The sequence below is a fragment of the Ictalurus punctatus genome, chromosome 3 (genome assembly GCF_001660625.3).
Source record: "Ictalurus punctatus breed USDA103 chromosome 3, Coco_2.0, whole genome shotgun sequence".
In the NCBI taxonomy this organism is placed as follows: Eukaryota; Metazoa; Chordata; class Actinopteri; order Siluriformes; family Ictaluridae; genus Ictalurus; species Ictalurus punctatus.
This window is the reverse complement of record NC_030418.2, coordinates 12,490,004-12,500,965: the sequence shown is the minus strand read 5'-3', so window position 1 is coordinate 12,500,965 and position 10,962 is coordinate 12,490,004. Positions and strand designations below refer to the sequence as shown.

At 39.7% G+C, this 10,962-nt stretch overlaps 1 long non-coding RNA gene across 1 annotated transcript in view; it reads left to right on the top strand.

Annotated features, from left to right (window-relative positions):
- Nucleotides 1-1,707: 1,707 nt before the first annotated feature.
- Nucleotides 1,708-10,962, top strand: part of LOC108263764 (uncharacterized) — a 55,930-nt gene continuing 46,675 nt past the window's right edge. Inside the window, exons 1-2 of the long non-coding RNA XR_006982220.2 lie at nt 1,708-3,087; nt 3,816-3,932. This is a non-coding gene — a long non-coding RNA (uncharacterized LOC108263764). The remainder of the gene's footprint in view (nt 3,088-3,815; nt 3,933-10,962) is intronic.

Sequence of the window (10,962 nt, the reverse complement as noted above, 5' to 3'; positions counted from 1 at the left end):
ATATGAAGAAGATTTAGTAGGAAATGTAATTTAAAGGTGAGTAAAAGCAGTATAGTGACAGTAAGTCCAGTGACTACATCAATATTCCAGCTAACAACAGTCAATTCCAACATGGACGTAGTGTTTTCATGAACATTCCCTCCCTGCTTGTCCATTTGAGAATCAAGCTTTTATTAAATGCAACAAAATAATTGATGAAAAGGCTCACTGAAAAGGGTTTTTTTTAAAAATTCCTTCAACAGTAAGATGACAACTTCACATTTGAATGAAATTAAAATTATTTTTTAATTGTACTTAATTAACAGATTGCCAAAAAACAAAACAAATTTTTTTTTGAGCATCCTGTATTATAATTTTAAAACAATCTTGCACTGCTAGTACAGTTTTTGAGAAAATAAATGTTTGGGCAGGTTGAGAAACAAATGTTGCTTTAGACAGCAAGCTCTGTATATGGATTTGGATTTGCATATGGATTTGGATATGGATTTGCACACTGTTTGATGCAGTACGCATAACCATCAGCATCAAACTGTTAGCCCACCCAACAAGAACCATTAGTTCCTGTTAATATTGAGCAGGTACCAAGAATTAAAATTACAATAAGAGCTTTTGGTACTGGGCACATGGGCAGTGGAAAAACAACAAAAACAAACAAACAAACAAACAAAAAACAGTGTTTTGTTGACATACAGTAAGTTCAGGTAGTTTGTGCAATGGGAAAGTGTCTTATATGTACATATATTGTGTTGGCATAAAGAAAAGATGACAAATCATACAAGGAGAACAGAACATTGATGAAAAGAAAGAGATCATTTAAATGTAGCATGTGTGTGATTTCATTCAAGTATTTTAAATGTTTTAAATGCCGTTTTTGTAGCCTTTTTGTGGTGTATTTAATGTTCAAAACACCAGTTACCAGGTTATCCCTGTGGTCCTCTCCTGCACCTTCCTCACAGCTGGCTGTGTGTAGCGGGTTCCACTAGCCCTGACTGGACTGGACTGGTCTGAATAAAACAAAACTGGAAAGGTCTGGATGCAAAAAACAGTTGTCTTTGTGACTGTTTTGCTTCTGGACAGTTGAAATTAAGATTACTTCTATTTGAGTCACTGGGAAAATAGCTGAATTGGCATATTACATACTGGATGAGGGTCTGGGGTCATGGCACAATAAGAGAGCAATGTTTGTGTGTGTGTAGAGCAGCCTTCAGGAAATCTGTTCCTTTTCAGGACGCACTCTCACACAGGCGAGCCGGGGGCGATTAGTCACGGGGTTTGATCCCCTCCCAATTTTTATCAATTAACACTCAGTACGTGGGAAAGAAGGGAGGAAAAAATGCAGGGATTAACAATTAGATGGACAGCAGCATATGTTCCCTCTCTTCCTCATGGTCTCCCTGAGCACTGCTGGAAGGCCAGACTCAGATCATTGGTGCAAATGATGAGTCAAGAACAATGCTCTTACTTGGGTGTTGCTCATAAATAGCTTTCGCTTCTATCTTTCATGCTTTTGTTTACTGTTCCTGCGACTGTTCTGTTTTTTCTGCACCCCCCAACTACCTGTCAGATGAAAGTCTTCAGTACTGTACAGAAGTTTTAAGAGTTCAAGAAGGCTTTCTGTGTATGCCACACCACTGCTCATGATAGAATATTTAATGTTGGAGTAAAGAAATAAGCCCAAAACAAAATTTATCTTGTTTTATTCCTGCATGTGCAATGCAAACTCAAACACATACAAATGCTATTTGAACTTGTGTGATCAGAGACATAATTAACAATGATCTCAGCATAGCAAGTCCTGTCAGGCTTAATCTAATAACACATACACATGCACATCCTTGAGAATAAAACGCTGTGCGATTTGAAATCATGGGTGTAACTTTGTTTTGAAAAGTGCTAAGAACACATGTTGACGAGTCAGAAAAAAGAGTGCGTGATCTGTTCATCCTTTTTATACATGGGTGTCAAACCCAGCCCATGGAAATGCTAACACTTCCCTTTTAACCAGCAGCTTTATAAAATATGTTGTGTTGCACTGAGAGATTGTTAGAAGCAAAAAAGCAAACTGAGGGGGCGCTTCAGCAGGCTGATTAAAATGGCCATTTACATGACTGCTACAGCTGATGTAATGCCTCACACTTTACAGAATATATGCATGTTCCATAATAGATAAATAGATAGATAGATGTACTTTATTAATCTCGAATGGGAAATTAGGGATTGGAGTTTAATGTAAACAATAATGATATCAGTGGGTTACAAGCAAAAAAAGTATTATTAGACAGGACAATTTTTTATTACAGACACCAACCTGGCTTAGTGGTTAGCACGTTCACCTCACACCTCCTGGGTCTGGGGTTCGAGTCCTGCTGGGGCCATGTATGTGTGGAGTTTGTACAAAGACATGCATGGTAGGCTGATTGGTGTGTCCATAGTGTGTGAGTGTATATGTGATTGTGCCCTGTGATGGACTGGCACCCTGTCCAGGGTGTACCCTGCCTTGTGCCCAATGCTCCCTGGGATAGGCTCCAGGTTCCCAGTGACCCTGAAAAGGAGTAAGTGGTGGAAGATGGATGGATGGAGACACCAACCTCACTAAACTGATATTTTAGAAAGCATTTAGATCAGTTTCTGTTCTGTTGCTAAGAATTCTATTAAATCATTTAAGGGACTACACTTACAAAAAGTGGCACCATGTATGGAAGGATGTGTGTGTGACCTTGGCGTATTGCCAACAAATTCCCAATGTGTAGCGTAGCGTCAACAAAATCTGTCTTTTTTTTTTTTTTTTTTTCAGAGCACACACCCACACAGGTGGGCCAAGGTAATGTGTGATTAGTCACTGAGTTTGATCCACTTTTATTATTTAACACTCTGGGCCAGCTAAACTATAAATAATGAAAAAAAGAGTACAGTATCTTGAGTTCTCATAAACAAGATAGGGAGTATAGAAGAACAAATCCTGCTCTTTTTGTTGTTTCCAGCAGGAAGCAGAGGGAAATTCCATGTCCTTTCTACTTTGAAATAGGAGAAAAGAGACAGATAAACTGAAGGAATGAAGACAAAGTGGAAGTGCCTAAACATTTCAAGGTACAGATTTCACACACTATGGTGGAAAAACAGATAAGAGAGGAAGTTCTGAAGGAATGAGATAGAGGTAAGGTAGAAATGACATGTGTGTGTGTGTGTGTTTGTGTTTGTGTGTACATTCATGTGCTAATGTATGCACTGTGAGTAAATACATTCATATGAAAAAGAAAGTATACCCTTCTTCAATTCTACTGTAAGTTTTTATTTCTCAGAACCTAACAATTGTGTGGTCCTCTCAAACGTCTATTAACAAACAAGTAATCTCACGTGACAACAACAACAAAAAAATTTTCTCCCCAACATTCCCCAAAATGTTACACCATTCTGAAGCCAGGTAGGGAAAAATAAATACACCCTATAATTCAATAACATGTAGAACCACCTTTAGCAACAATAACTTGAAGTAATCCTTTTCTGTAGGAACTGATGAAGACCACACAACTGTTATTTAGACACAGATAAATAAAAACATAGAACTGATAGAGGGTGTACTTTCTTTTGCTGATGCCTATACATCAGATTTATCATCAAGCTTATTTTCAGTTACATGATGCAAGTCATCTTATCTTCTTACTGGTATTGTGTGTGTGTGTGTGTGTGTGTGTGTGTGTGTGTGTGTGTGTGTTTGTGTGTTTGTGTGTGTGTGACTTAGAGTTTGTACTGTCTTTTATATGATGAGGTAGACAATGTACAGAATGTGAAGAGTTACACTCATTCTCCCACCTCAGTTTAATAACCTGAGCTGAACAACGTTACACACGAAGGAGCTGGAACGTATTAGCGACTCCAGTGAAGAGTTCTCAGCAGGAAGAAGAAGCAGATGATTCACCACCCTTTGTTTATGTGTGAGTTACACTTATGGTATTCGTTGATTTTTTTTTTGTTTTGGTTGAACAGGTTTTAAATTCAATGAGATAAAGATGGTTCAAATCTGTATAATGAATTACAGAACACAACACTGTGACAAATAACCTGTTTACTTAAATGAGGACAACAGAAGCATATGGGTTTCATGCAGAACTTGATGAAAGTCAAGAAAAGAATTTCGATGTCACTGGCTACACACACACACACACACACACACACACACACACACACACACAAACACACACACAAACACACACAAACACAACAGCATCTCTGCTCTCTCAGGGCATGACTTGTGGTGTTTCCGGTTCAGGGTTGTCTTCTTGTGGGCTCGTAAATTACAGCACCTACTAAATTACTGCACCCTCACTCATGCTTTACAGAAACCAGACCCTCTTTATCCTCTCCATGTGCTCTCTGTGAGATCATACCCCCTCAACTCTGACCCCTGAGCCTGACCCTGTTATCTTGGTATCTCATGCTGTGTGTGTGTGTGTGTGTGTGTGTGTGTGTGTGTGTGTGTGTGTGTGTGTTTGTGTGTTTGTGTGTGTGCGCACAAAACGCTTTTTCCGTGTGTCCAGAGAGGGCCGTTCTCAACATATGAGGATTTCACAGGCTGTAAAATTGATAGTGGCTATTTTGCTCAGAGCCAGGTGGAAACGTTTTTGACCCAGCCACACTTTTTTACTCTTAGTGCTGAAGTGACCTCGCGAATTTCACACGTATCTGATGCTCAATTATTTCTGCTTGAATCTTTTTTTTCATACTTTTTTGTTCAGTAACTGAAACAGGAATGCTTCACATTTTTACTCCTCTTTCTTGCTCTCTAACTCTATGCCCCAACCCCCCCCCACACACACACATACAAATACACACATGTTACTGCTGTTGATCTGTAATATCAGTAGGCATTATTTTCTATCTATGAGCAACACTGTATATGTTTGTAACTTAACAGTGCATGGCATGGAGTTTTCAGCTGGGTGGCCAGAGCATAAGAATAACAGATTGAGTTATTGTGGTTTTCGAGGTAAATGTGGTACCCACTGAGTCACTAAAAGAAATGAAAGGGGTGTGTATGACTGACGGATGACTGTTAGTTTCAGTCTTACTGTTTACCGTCAACGGCCTTTGGAAGCAAGTCACTGCAGTAGGACTTTATTTGCCTAAAGAAACATCGGCAACATGTGTGTATGTGTGTCTGTGTGTCTGAGAAAGAGAGAGAGAGAGAGAGAGAGAGAGAGAGAGAGAGAGAGAGAGAGAGAGAGAGAGAGAGAGAGAGAGAGAGAGAGAGTTAAATGATAGCTTTATTGTAAGCTGGTGAATAATAAACACATAAACACAGGCATAATTGTATAACAGCTGAACAATGTCAAAGGACATTTATGGGTGCTGATATCTCCTTCCACTGATCCCTTTCATCTTCATGCTGCAGTGAAGCATCTCAATCCAGGGCCTCTAATAGGGGATTCCACAGGTTTCATGCCCTGTCCAAGGGTCAGAGTTCAAAAGTAACGGGTCAGCTTTAAGAGACCAGTCTTTCCCCTTTGCCTGTGCACCTATTTAGACTTGAATCAAGCTCATTAAGTTAATTAAGTGCTCACAAGGACCCTGGAAACTAATCACCTGCACTATTAGCCTTTTAAACCAGCAGAGGTCTGAAATCAAGGTCCTTACAAAGAAGCAGGAAAAGCAGTGTTCACCAAATGAACACCAGATGCGTCTATTTTAATGGTAGAAGTTGCTGCTCACAATAATAAAGTAGACAAAGCCGATAATAGACTGAGCATAACATGGGGGAAGGGTTGTGAGAGACTTTAGCTTCATATAACCAGAGTTCTGGCACACCAGGCTGAGCTGCTCAGCATCAAAGACCTGAAAGCATCATGGGTATTTTGCACCTGGGCTATACAGGATTAACCGTGTTAAAATTTTATGAAGGACCTGATTATTTTGGACAGGGACTCAATGCAAATGCACGCTGTCACAGAGCACTGCTCTCTGTACACTGGGCAAACTGAAGCTCTGTTTAGAGTGCAGGAGATTTGAGTTAAAACTAAATTTTTTTAAATGAATTGTACCAGAATTTAGCTACAATGAAAAAGACAGGGGGAAAGATTTAAATAGATCCCACCACCTACCATTAGAGCCTTCCATCAATCCATTTTCTCTACCGCTTATGCTATACAGGGTCATGGGGGAACCTAGAGCTTATCCCATGGGACAGGGCAGGGGACAGCCTGGATGGGGTGCCAACCCATCACAGAGCACAATCTCACACACATTCACATACTAGGGACAATTTAGAGAAGTCAATCAACCTACAGCGCATGTCTTTGGACTGGAGGAGCAAACCAGAGTACCCGGAGAAAACCCCTCAAGCACAGGGAGAACACGCAAGCTCCGTGCACACAGGGCAGAGGCAGGAATTGAACCCCCAACCCTGTAGACGCAAGGCAAATGTCTTAACCACTTAAGCCACCATGAACCCTCTACCATTAGATATATATTTTTATTTTTTAAATGTCATTACACACACTAAGTTGAAATGACAGTTTGTCTAAAGTCCACTTATTCCCAGGATTTTTTTCTTCCTCACACACATACACACAGAAAGACTACATGGCATTCTTCCCTTATGAAAATGTTGTCATTTAATGACAGGCCCCTTAATTTAAATGCAATTCACCCAAACGTGTGATTTCCTATTCAATTGTGTAATTTGCCTTCAGTTTGGGCAGAGAACGCACACAATGCAATAACAGGCCAGATGAAGTTTGTTCTATTTTTGTCGCTCAAGGCACAGAGTTTTATTTCAAACATGCATTAAAAAGAAAACCACACACCGTATGCACCGAATCTGTTAATTGTATAAGGGCCGTGTTTACACAACAGCAACCCAATCCAGATGGATGAATTACAGTACTGAGAATTTGAGTTTCAAAAACATCCACAAGATCTACCACAGACTCTCAAGGCAGAACAGCCCAGAGTTGAATAGCAAATGTCCTTTTTCCTCCCATAAAATTTTTCTGTGCCATGTGTGTGTTCTCCAAATGAGTATGAAGAAGGCCTGGGTAAGATCACACTTAAACACTGATGCATTGCACAATGCTTCATTTACTTTATTTAGCAAGCAGCTACCTGTGCATGATCAAAATAGTCATTTGCTCAAGCGGTTGGAGCAAAGAGCTGCTGCCTGTGCGAGTCATTATAAAAAGCAAGAGAAGCCAAGCAGAACAATGACTATAGCCTTCAGCAAAGTCATGTCTCACATCTGACTAAGTATTACCATTATAGCAACAGGCATTAATGTGCTGAATTAACAGAAGTACCAGAAGTGGTAATTACCCCCAAGCATGTAAGTTAAATGTCACTCAAACTCTATGAAATGAAGATGAATAGGGGGAAAAGGCTTCACACAACTAATGTTTTGGCAAAACTGGATAACCTGCACAGAAAGAAAAGCAAACTGAAATTACAATCAAACCATCAGTTATTCAAATTAACTGTCATTAGTAATATAAATTATTGTGAACGAGTCACCATCTTCCAGTATATGATTTGCTTTCATATTATTTGGACTCTATGTATTAAGGCACATTACAGTATGTAACATTCAGTCTGAAAAGCTTTATACCCTCGGCTTGTGAAAGATTTATTTTAATCTGCGTGCTCGATGATCTTTAATTATACAAAGTCTTGTATTTTGGAATTCTTTTCAATAGCACTTTTTAAGAATGTGTTTGCAAGCTGTGCACAGTTATTGTGTATGTGAGAAGCAAACTAAATCATGTATGGCAAGTGTGTTCAACACTAGGGGTACAACTGACAAGGCATGCTTCCTAAATTTGAGCCCCCAAATAGGAAAGAATGCGTAGACAGCAGTGTGAGACTCTCCCACAACAACTATAGCCAGCATACTGTACGCTCCATCACCATGCATACAATCTGCCATTGTTCATTCACACACACACACACACACACACACACACACACACACACACACACACACACACACACACACACACTGACATTTCATCTACAGCTAAGCACGTATGTTATATGGGTGGATATTTGGATTATGCACCATCAGTTGGAAACAGGATTGCAATGACAATCCTTTTGTGAAGACTTACATTTGGAGTAAACTACAATCAGAACAATTTCTAAATACATATTTCACCCTGCTTTGCATTGGCTTCCATAGCAACAACATCATGTTTAAATTTAGTTCCTGGTTTGGTTCGATCTCTGCCATTGTCTTGTAACTGACTCTTGCTCCAATTATATTCACCTGTGCCTCATTTTCCCTCTTTAGTTTGTGTATTTAAACCTTCTATGTTTATCAGTTTCTTGGCAAAGTCTTGTCATGCATTTTATTCCTTCTAGTCCAAGACTTTGTCCTTTGTATATCCGCTTTGGCTGTTTTTTAAATTTTTTTTTTGACTCCATGTCTGTTTTCCCCATTTCCTGATTATGGATGATCCTGCTGTGTACTTGCCTGGTAGTGTTTTGACTTGCACTATGGATGACGACACTCACTGGATTGCTCTCAGTAAAGATGCCAAAACTCACATGTGTCATGCCTCTAGCTCCCCCACATTACAGCTGCACTGATCCCACGTCCAAGAGACTCAATCCTTGGTTCCTGTAATTCAGAAACCAACAACAGTTAACCATTTACAGTGGGGTAAATAAGTATTGACATTTTTTTCAGTAAATATATATTTCCAATAAGGTTATTCACATGAAATTTTCACCAGACTTAAGTATTAACTCAAGAAATCCACAAAGATAAAGAATTCAAAACATTAAAGTCCATAAATGAAGTTATGTGTAATAAAGTGGAATGGCACAGGAAAAAAGTATTGAACACGCTAAGGAAAAGCAGCTCTCCAAGGCAATGTAAGGCAAGGAACCAGCTGAAATCCATACGTAATTATACCTCCTATCTGTGCAATATTTATATCAGCTGGGTTAGTCAATTGATGGTCTATAAAAAGGCTTTCTGTTACCAAGGTGTCACACAAGAAACATCTCATGATGGGTAAAAGCAAAGAGCTCTCCCAAGACCTTCGTAACCTTATTGTTGAGAAACATATTGATGGAATCGGATGCAGAGGTATTTCAAAACTTCTGAATCTTCTAGTAAGCACCATTCGGACCACTATCCACAAGTGGAAGCAACATCACTCCGTCATCAACCGGCCACGCACAGGAGCTCCTCTCAAGATTTCTGAGCAGGGAGTCAGAAGAATAGTCAGAAGAGTAGCCCAAGAGCCAAGCACCACTCGGAAAGAGCTCCAGAAACACTTGGAGGCAGCAGGTACCATCATCACAGAGAAAACAATAGGTAATGCACTCCACTGCTCACGCTCACCCCGCAAGACTCCATTACTAAAGAAAAGGCATGTCGAAGCTTGTTTAAAGTTCGCCACAACTCATTTGGACAAGCCTATGAAATACTGGGAGAGTGTAGTCTGGTCAGACGAGAGCAGAATTGAACTTTTTGTCATACTACACACCATGTTTGAAGAAGAAATGGCACTGCACATTACCCTAAGAACACTATACCAACAGTGAAGTTTGGAGGTGGAAGCATCATGGTGTGGGGCTGTTTTTCATCGCATGGTACTGGCAGACTTCATATAATTGAAGGAACGATGAATGCCCTTTACCGGGAGATTCTTGAGAAGAATTTGCTGCAATCCACCAGGATGATGAAGATGAGACATGAGTGGACCTTCCAGCAGGACAACGATCCAAAGCATACAGCAAAGGAAACTCTCAGTTGGTTTCAGAGAAAAAAAAATCAAGGTTAGAATGGCCCAGTCAACTGACCTGAATCCAATTGAACAAGATTTAAAGACAATATGTTTAGAAGAATGGACCAAAATCACACCCGAATACTATGGCCAATCAATTTCTTCATACAGGAAGTGTCTTGAAGCTGTCGTTACAAACAAAGGCTTCTCCACTAAGTATTAAATAAATTTCAGAAGTTTCATGTTCAATACTTTTTTCCTGTGTTATTCCACTTTATTACACATAACTTTATTTATAGACTTTAATGTTTGTATTTCTTTATATGTGTGGATTTCTTCAGTTAATACCAAACTCTGATGAAAGATTTATGTGAATAACCTCTTGGACATATATTTACTGAAAAAAATGTTTGACGCGCTCAATACTTATTTCCCCCACTGTAGTATTTTTGCTGTACTTGCATTGGCTGCCCTTCATGTAGGCCTACTACTAATGATAAAAGGATGAGCAGTAGGCAATAAACCTAGAAAATTTATTATCCTATTTGTGGACATAAAAAAGAGTGATATTCTAGATCTGCCTTACAGTTTCAGCGTATTTATGTGTCACTGATGCTTTTTGGATGGCATGGTGGTGCGGCAGGTAACAGTAATTCTCCCTGTGTTCATGTGGGTTTCCTCTTGGTTTAGTGGTTTCCTCCCACTGTCTAAAAACGTGCAGGTTTTTAGGCAGACTGGCGAGGCTAAATTGCCTTTAAAGACGTTGGACTACTGATTGGAAGGTAATGAGTTCAAACCTCAGCACCACCAAACTGCCACTGGTGGGTCATTAAGGCCATTAACCCTCAACTGCTCAGTTGTATAAATGTGATAAATGTAAATCACTCTGGATAAGGGCTTCTACTGAATGCCATAAATGAATGTGTGTGTGCATGATGCCCCAGCCAGGGGGAACTTCTACATAAAATAGTGAAGTCAGTGTTAAGTCAAGAATCTTGGTGAATTATGGTTCTTACATAATTTCAGTGATGGGAAATAATGAAGACTTTTCTTTTGCTTTTTTTATTCCTCCCATTTTCTCTTGCTATATGATCTCACTGGCTAATTCTCATTCTCTATCACATCCATCTACCAACCATGGAGAGTGGCACTAACGGATGACTCCTTGGAAGCATGTGAATCCAGCCTCTGCACGTTTTCGATTTGCTGCTCATGCTACATCACAGGGCAGTGTAACACA